This window comes from Olea europaea, chromosome 2 (assembly GCF_002742605.1).
Source record: "Olea europaea var. sylvestris chromosome 2, O_europaea_v1, whole genome shotgun sequence".
NCBI lineage: Eukaryota > Viridiplantae > Streptophyta > Magnoliopsida > Lamiales > Oleaceae > Olea > Olea europaea.
This window is the reverse complement of record NC_036238.1, coordinates 16,967,216-16,975,386: the sequence shown is the minus strand read 5'-3', so window position 1 is coordinate 16,975,386 and position 8,171 is coordinate 16,967,216.

Below are 8,171 nucleotides of genomic sequence, written 5' to 3'. Positions count from 1 at the left end.
TCATTTGTTGCGACGGTGTCGGAATGGACTGAAGTTTGGCAGGTTGATTGGAAACAGCACGAGAAATTGGACTCGGGAACGGTGTCGAAATGGGCTGAAATTTGGCGGGTTGATTGGAAACGGCCCGAGAAATTTAACAAAGAAAAACCGCACCAGGGAAGATTTTGTCATTTGTCTAGACTATGTCGAAATGGGCTGAAATTTGGCTGGTTGATTGCAAACGGCCCGAGAAATTTAACAAAGAAAAATCACACCAGGGGCGGTTTTGTCATTTGTTGCGACTGTGTCGGAATGGGCTGAAGTTTGGCAAGTTGACTGGAAACGGACCAAGAAATTGGACTCGGGAATGGTGTCGAAATGGGCTGAAATTTGGCAAGTTGATTGGAAACGAATCCAGAAATTTAACAAAGAAAAACTGCACCAGGGGCAATTTTGTCACTTGTCGCGACGGTGTCGGAATGGGCTGAAATTTGGTAGGTTGATTGGAAATGGCCCGAGAAATTTAACAAAGAAAAATCGCACCAATGCCGAATTTATCATTTGTCGCGACGGTGTTGGAATGGGCTGAAATTTCGTAAGTCGATTGGAAACTGCCTGAGAAATTGGACTCGGGAACTGTATCGGAATGGGCTGTAATTTGGCAGGTAGATTGGAAACGGCCTGGGAAATTTAACAAAGAAAAATATCCCCAAGGGCAATTTTGTCATTTGTCGCGATAGTGTCGAAATGGGCTAAAATTTGGGAGGTTGATTTGAAATGGCCCAAGAAATGGGCTAAAATTTGGCAGGCTGATTCGAAACGGCCCGAGAAATTTAAAAAAGAAAAATCGCACTAGGGGCAATTTTGTCATTTGTCGCGACGCTGTCGGAATAGTCTGAAATTTGGCTGGTTGTTTCGGAATGGCTCGAGAAATTAGACTCGGGAACGGTGTCGGAATGTGCCGAAATTTGGAAGGTTGATTGAAAATGGCCCAAGAAATTTAACAAGGAAAAATTGTACCGGGGGCAATTTCGTCATTTGTCGCGGTGATGTCGGAATGGGCTGAAATTTGGCAGGTTGATTGGAAACGACCCGAGAAATTGGACTTGGGAACGGTGTCAAAATGAGGTGAAATTTGGCAGGTTGATTGGAAATGGCTTTGGAAATTTAACAAAGAAAAACTACACCAAGGGCAATTTTGTCATTTGTCGCGTCGGTGTCGAATTTGGCTGAAATTTGGCAGGTTGATTGGAAACGTACAGAGAAATTTGACTTAAATTTGGCAGGTTGATTGAAAATAGCCCAAGAAACTGAATTAAAATATGGCAGGTTGATTGGAAATGGCTCCGAAAATTTAACAAAGAAAAACTACACCAGGGGCAATTTTATCATTTGTTACGACAGTGTCGGATTTGGCTGAAATTTGGCAGGTTGATTGGACACGTCCAGAGAAATTTGACTTAAATTTGGCAGGTTGATTGGAAACGGCCTGAGAAATTTAACAAAGAAAAACCGCACTAGGGGCAATTTTATCATTTGTCGCGATGGTGTCGGAATGGGCTGAAATTTGGCAGGTTGATTGGAAACGGCCTGAGAAATTTAACAAAGAAAAATAGCACTAGGGGCAATTTTATCCTTTATGACGTCGGTGTCGGAATTGGCTGAAATTTGGCAGGTTGATTGGAAACGGACCGAGAAGTTGGACTCAGGAACGGTGTCGAAATGGGCTGAAATTTGGCAGGTTGATTGGAAACGGGCCGAGAAATTTAAGAAAGAAAAGCCGCAGCAGGGGCAATTTTGTCATTTGTTGCGAAAGTGTCGGAATGGGCTGAAGTTTGGCAGGTTGATTGGAAACGGACCGAGAAACTGGACTCGGGAATGGTGCCGGAATGGGCTCAAATTTGGCAGGTTGATAGGAAACGGCCTGAGAAATTTAACATAGAAAAATCGCACCAGAGGCAATTTTGTCATTTGTCGCGATGGGGTAGGAATGGGCTGAAATTTGCAGGTTGATCAGAAACGACCAGAGAAATTTAATAAAGAAAAACCACACCAGGGGAAATTTTGTCATTTGTCGTGACGGTGTCGAAATGGGCTGAAATTTGGCAGGTTTATTGGAAATGGCCCAAGAAATTGAACTAAAATATGGCAAGTTGATTGGAAATGGCTCTGCAAATTTAACAAAGAAAAACCGCACCGGGAGCAATTTGATAATTGTCACGATGGTGTCGGATTTGGTTGAAATTTGGCAGGTTGATTGGAAACGGCTAGAGAAACTTGACTTAAATTTGGCAGGATGATTGGAAATTGCCTGAGAAATTTAACAAAGAAAAATCGCACCGGGGCAATTTTATCATTTACCACGATGGTGTTGGAATGGGCTGAAATTTGGCAGGTTGATTGGAAACGGCCCGAGAAATTTAACAAAGAAAAATCGCACTTGGGGCAATTTTATCCTTTGTCGCGTCGGTGCCGGAATTGGCTGAAATTTGACAGGTTTATTGGAAACGGCACGAGAAATTGGACTCGGGAACGGTGTCGAAATGGGCTGAAATTTGGCAGGTTGATTGGAAACGGCCCGAGAAATATAACAAAGAAAAATAACACCAGGGGCAATTTTGTCATTTGTCGCGACGGTGTCGGAATGGGCTGAAATTTGGTTGGTTGATTGGAAATGGCCCGAGAAATTGGACTCGAGAACGATGTCGAAATGTGCCGAAATTTGGAAGGTTGATTGAAAATGGCCCGAGAAATTTAACAAGGAAAAATCGTACAGGGGGCAATTTTGTCATTTGTCGCGGTGATTTCGGAATGGGCTGAAATTTGGCAGGTTGACTGGAAACGGCCCGAGAAATTGGACTTGGGAATGGTGTCGAAATAGGGTGAAATTTGATAGGTTGATTGGAAATGGCTTCGAAAATTTAACAGAGAAACTACACCAGGGGCAATTTTGTCATTTGTCGCGACGGTGTCGGATTTGGCTGAAATTTGGTAGGTTGATTGGAAACGTCCAGAGAAATTTGACTAAAATTTGGCAGGTTGACTGGAAACGGCCTGAGAAATTTAACAAAGAAAAATCGCACCTAGGACAATTTTATCATTTGTCGCGATGGTGTTGGAATTGGCTGAAATTTGGTAAGTTGATTGGAAACGGCCACAGAAATTTAACAAAGAAAAATAGCACCAGGGGCAGTTTTATCCTTTGCCGCGTCGGTGTCAAGATTGGCTGAAATTTCAGAGGTTGATTGGAAACGGCCCAAGAAATTGGACTCGGGAACGATGTTGGAATGGACTGAAATTTGGCAGGTTGATTGGAAACGGCCCGAGAAATTTAACGAAGAAAAACTGCACTAGGGGAAATGTCGTCATTTGTCGCGACGGTGTCGGAATGGGCTGAAATTTGGCAGGTTGATTGGAAATGGCCCGGGAAATTGGACTAGGGAACGGTGTTGAAATGGGCTGAAATTTGGCAGGTTGATTGGAAACGGCCCGAGAAATTTAACAAAGAAAAACTGCCCCAGGGGCAATTTTGTCATTTGTCGTGACGGTGTAGGAATGGGCTGAAATTTGGCAGGTTGATCGGAAGCGGACCGAGAAATTGGACTTGGGAACGGTGTCGAAATGGGCTGAAATTTGGCAGGTTGATTGGAAGCGGACCTAGAAATATAACAAAGAAAAACCGCACGAGGGGCAATTTATTCATTTGTCGCGATGGTGTCGAAATGGGCTGAAATTTGGTAGGTTGATTGGAAACGGCCCGAGAAATTTTACAAAGAAAAACCGCACCAGGGGTAATTTTGTCATTCGTCGCGACGGTATCGGAATGGGCTGAAATTTGGCAAGTTGATTGGAAACGGTCCGAGAAATTGGACTCGGGAACGGTGTCGGGATGGGCTGTAATTTGGCAGGTAGATTGGAATCGGCCCGGGAAATTTAACAAAGAAAAACATCACCAGGGACAATTTTGTCATTTGTCGCGACAGTGTCAAAATGGGCTAAACTTTGGCAGGTTGATTGGAAATGGCCCAAGAAATTGGACTAGGTAACGGTGTCGAAATGGGCTGAAATTCAGCAGGTTGATTGGACACGGCTAGAGAAATTTAAAAAAGAAAAACCGCACCAGGGGCAATTTTGTCATTTGTCGCGACGGTGTCGGAATGGGCGGAAATTTGGCAGGTTGATTGGAAACGGCCCGAGAAATTGGACTCGTGAACGATGTCGAAATAGGCTAAAATTTGGCAGGTAGATTGAAAATGGCCCGAGAAGTTGGACTGAAATTTGGCAGGTTGATTGGAAATGCCCTGAGAAATTTAACAATGAAAAATCACACCAGGGGCAATTTTGTCATTTGTTGCGACGGTGTAGGAATGGCCTGAAATTTGGCAGGTTGATTGGAAACGGCCCGAGAAATTGGACTCGGGAACGGTGTTGAAATGGGCTGAAATTTGGCAGGTTGGTTGGAAACGGCCTGAGAAATTTAACAAGGAAAAATCGTACCGGGGGCAATATTGTCATTTGTCGCGACGATATCAGAATGGGCTGAAATTGGGCAAGTTAATTGGAAACGGCCCAAGAAATTGGACTCGTGAACGGTGTCAGAATGGGCTGAAATTTGGCAGGTTGATTGGAAACGGCCTGAGAATTTAACAAAGAAAAATCGAACCAGGGGCAATTTTGTCATTGGTCGCAACGGTGACGGAATGGGGTGAAATTCGGCAAGTTGGTTGGAAACGTCCCGAGAAATTGGACTCGTGAACGGTGTCGGAATGGGCTGAAATTTGGCAGGTTGATTGGAAACGACCCGAGAAATTTAACACAGAAAAATCGCGCCAGGGGCAATTTTGTTATTTGTCGCGAAGGTGTCGGAATGGTATGAAATTTGGTAGGTTGATTGGAAACGGCCTGAGAAATTTAACAAAGAAAAACCGCACCAGGGGCAATTTTATCATTTGTCACAATGGTGTCGAAATGGGCTGAAATTTGGGAAGTTGATTGGAAACAGCCCAAGAAACTGAATTAAAATATGGCAGGTTGATTGGAGATGGCTCCGAAAATTTAACAAAGAAAAACCGCACCAAGGGGAATTTTATCATTTGTCGCGATGGTGTCGGATTTGGCTGAAATTTGGCAGGTTGATTGGAAACGTCCAAAGAAATTTGACTTAAATTTGGCAGGTTAATTGGAAATGGCCCGAGAAATTTAACAGCGAAAAACCGCACCAGGGGCAATTTTATCATTTGTCATGATGGTGTCGGAATGGGCTGAAATTTGGTAGGTTGATTGGAAACGGCCGAGAAATTGGAATCGGGAACGGTGTAGGAATGGGCTGAAATTTGGTAGGTTGATCGGAAACGGCCCGAGAAATTTAACCAAGAAAAACCGCACCAGAGGAAATTTTATCATTTGTCGCGACTGTGTCGGAATGGGCTGAAATTTGGCAGGTTGATTGAAAATGGCCCGAGCAATTTAACAAAGAAAAATCGCACCAGGCGCAGTTTTGCCATTTGTCGCGACGGTGTCGGAATGGGCTGAAGTTTAGCAGGTTGATTGGAAACGGACATAGAAATTGGACTTGGGAATGGTGTCGGAATGGGCTGAAATTCGGCAGGTTGATTGGAAACGGCCCGAGAAATTTAACAAAGGAAAATTGCAATAGGGGCAATTTCGTCATTTGTCGCGACGATGTCGGAATGGGCTGAAATTCGGCAGGTTGATTGGAAACGGCCCGAGAAATTGGACTCGGGAACGGTGTTGGAATGGGCTATAATTTCATAGGTAGATTGAAAACAGCCCGGGAAATTTAACAAAGAAAAACATCCCCAGGGGCAATTTTGTCATTTGTCGCAACAGTGACGGAAAGGGCTAAAATTTGGCAGGTTGATTGGAAGTGGCCCAAGAAATCGGACTCGGTAACGGTGTCGAAATGGGCTTAAATTTGGTAGGTTGATTGGAAACGGCCCAAGAAATTTAAAAAAGAAAAACCGCACCAGGAGCTATTTTGTCGTTTGTCGCGACGGTGTTGGAATGGGATGAAATTTGACAGGTTGATTGGAAACGGCCCGAGAAATTGGACTCGGGAACGGTATCGAAATGTGTTGGAATCTGGTAGGTTGATTGAAAACGGCCCGAGAAATTTAACAAAGAAAAATCGCACCAGGTGCAATTTTGGCATTTGTCGCGACGGTGTCGGATTTGGCTGAAATTTAGCAGGTTTATCGGAAACGTCCAGAGAAATTTGGCTTAAATTTGGCAAGTTGATTGGAAACGGCCCGAGAAATTTAACAAAGAAAAATCGTACCAGGGGCAATTTTATCATTTGTCACGATGGTGTCGGAATGGGCTGAAATTTGGCAGGTTGATTGGAAACGACCCGGGAAATTTAACAAAGAAAAATCGCACCAGTGGCGATTTTGCCATTTGCCGCGAAGGTGTCGGAATGGGATGAAATTTGGTAGGTTGATTGGAAAGGGCCCAAGAAATTGGACTCCGGAATGGTGCCGGAATGGGCTAAAATTTGGTTGGTTGATAGGAAACTGCCTGAGAAATTTGACAAAGAAAAATTGCACCAGAGGCAATTTTGTCTTTCTTCGCGACAGGGTAGGAATGGGCTGAAATTTGGCAGGTTGATTGGAAACGACCCGATGAAATTTAATAAAGAAAAACCACACTAGGGGAAATTTTGTCATTTGTCGCGACGATGTCGGAATGGGCTGAAATTTGGCAAGTTGATTGGAAACGGCCTAAGAAATTAACCTAAAATATGGCAGGTTGATTGGAAATGGCTCTATATATTTAACAAAGAAAAACCGCGCCAGCGCAATTTTGTCATTTGTCGCGACGGTGTCAGATTTGGCTGAAATTAGGTAGGTTGATTTGAAACGGCATGAGAAATTGGACTCGGGAACGGTGTCGAAATGGGCTTAAATTTGGCAGGTTGATTGGAAACGGCCAGAGAAATTTAACAAAGAAAAACCGCACCAGGGGCAATTTTGTCATTTGTCGCGACTGTGTCGGAATGGGCTGAAATTTGGCAGGTTGATTGGAAATGGCCCGAGAAATTGGACTCGGGAACGGTGTCGAAATGGGCTTAAATTTGGCAGGTTGATTGGAAACGGCCCGAGAAATTTAACAAAGAAAAACCGCACCAGGGGCAATTTTGTCATTTGTCGCGACGGTGTCGGAATGGGCTGAAGTTTGGCAGGTTGATTAGAAACGGACCGAGAAATTGGACTCGGGAACGGTGTCGAAATGGGCTAAAATTCAGCAGGTTGATTGGAAACGGATCGAGAAATTTAACAAAGAAAAATCGCAACGGGGCAATTTTGTCATTGTCGCAACGGTGTAGGAATGGGATGAAATTTGGTAGGTTGATTGGAAACGGCCCGAGAAATTTAACAAAGAAAAATCGGACCAGGGGCAATTTTGTCATTTGTCGCGACGGTGTCGGAATGGTCTGAAATTTGGCAGGTGATTGGAAACGGCCTGAGAAATTGGACTCGGGAATGGTGTCAGAATGGGCTGTAATTTGGAAGGCAGATTGGAAACGGACCGGGAAATTTAACAAAGAAAAACATCACCATGGACAAATTTGTCGTTTATCGCGACAGTGTTTAAATGGGCCAAAATTTGGCACGTTGATTGGAAATGGCCTATGAAATTGGACTCGGTAACGGTGTCGAAATGGGCTGAAATTTGGCAGGTTGATTGGAAACGGCCCGAGAAATTTAAAAAAGAAAAACCGCACTAGGGGCAATTTTGTCGTTTGTCACGACGGTGTCGGAATGGGCTGAAATTTGGCAGGTTGATTGGAAATGGCCCGAGAAATTAGACTCGGGAAGGGTGTCCGAATCTGCCGAAATTTGGCAGGTTGATTGCAAACGGCTCGAGAAATTTCTCAAAGAAAAATCGCACCAAGTGCAATTTTGTCATTTGTCGCGACGGTGTCGAAATGGGCTGAAACTTGGCAGGTAGATTGGAAACGACATGAGAAATTGGACTGAAATTTGGCAGGTTGATTGATAACTGCCCGAGAAATTTAACAATGAAAAATCGCACCAGGGGCAATTTTGTCGTTTGTAGCGACGGTGTCGGACTGGGCTGAAATTTGGCAGGTTGATTGGAAACAGCCCGAGAAATTTAACAAAGAAAAATTGTACCAAGGGCAATTTTATCATTGGTTGCAACAGTGACGG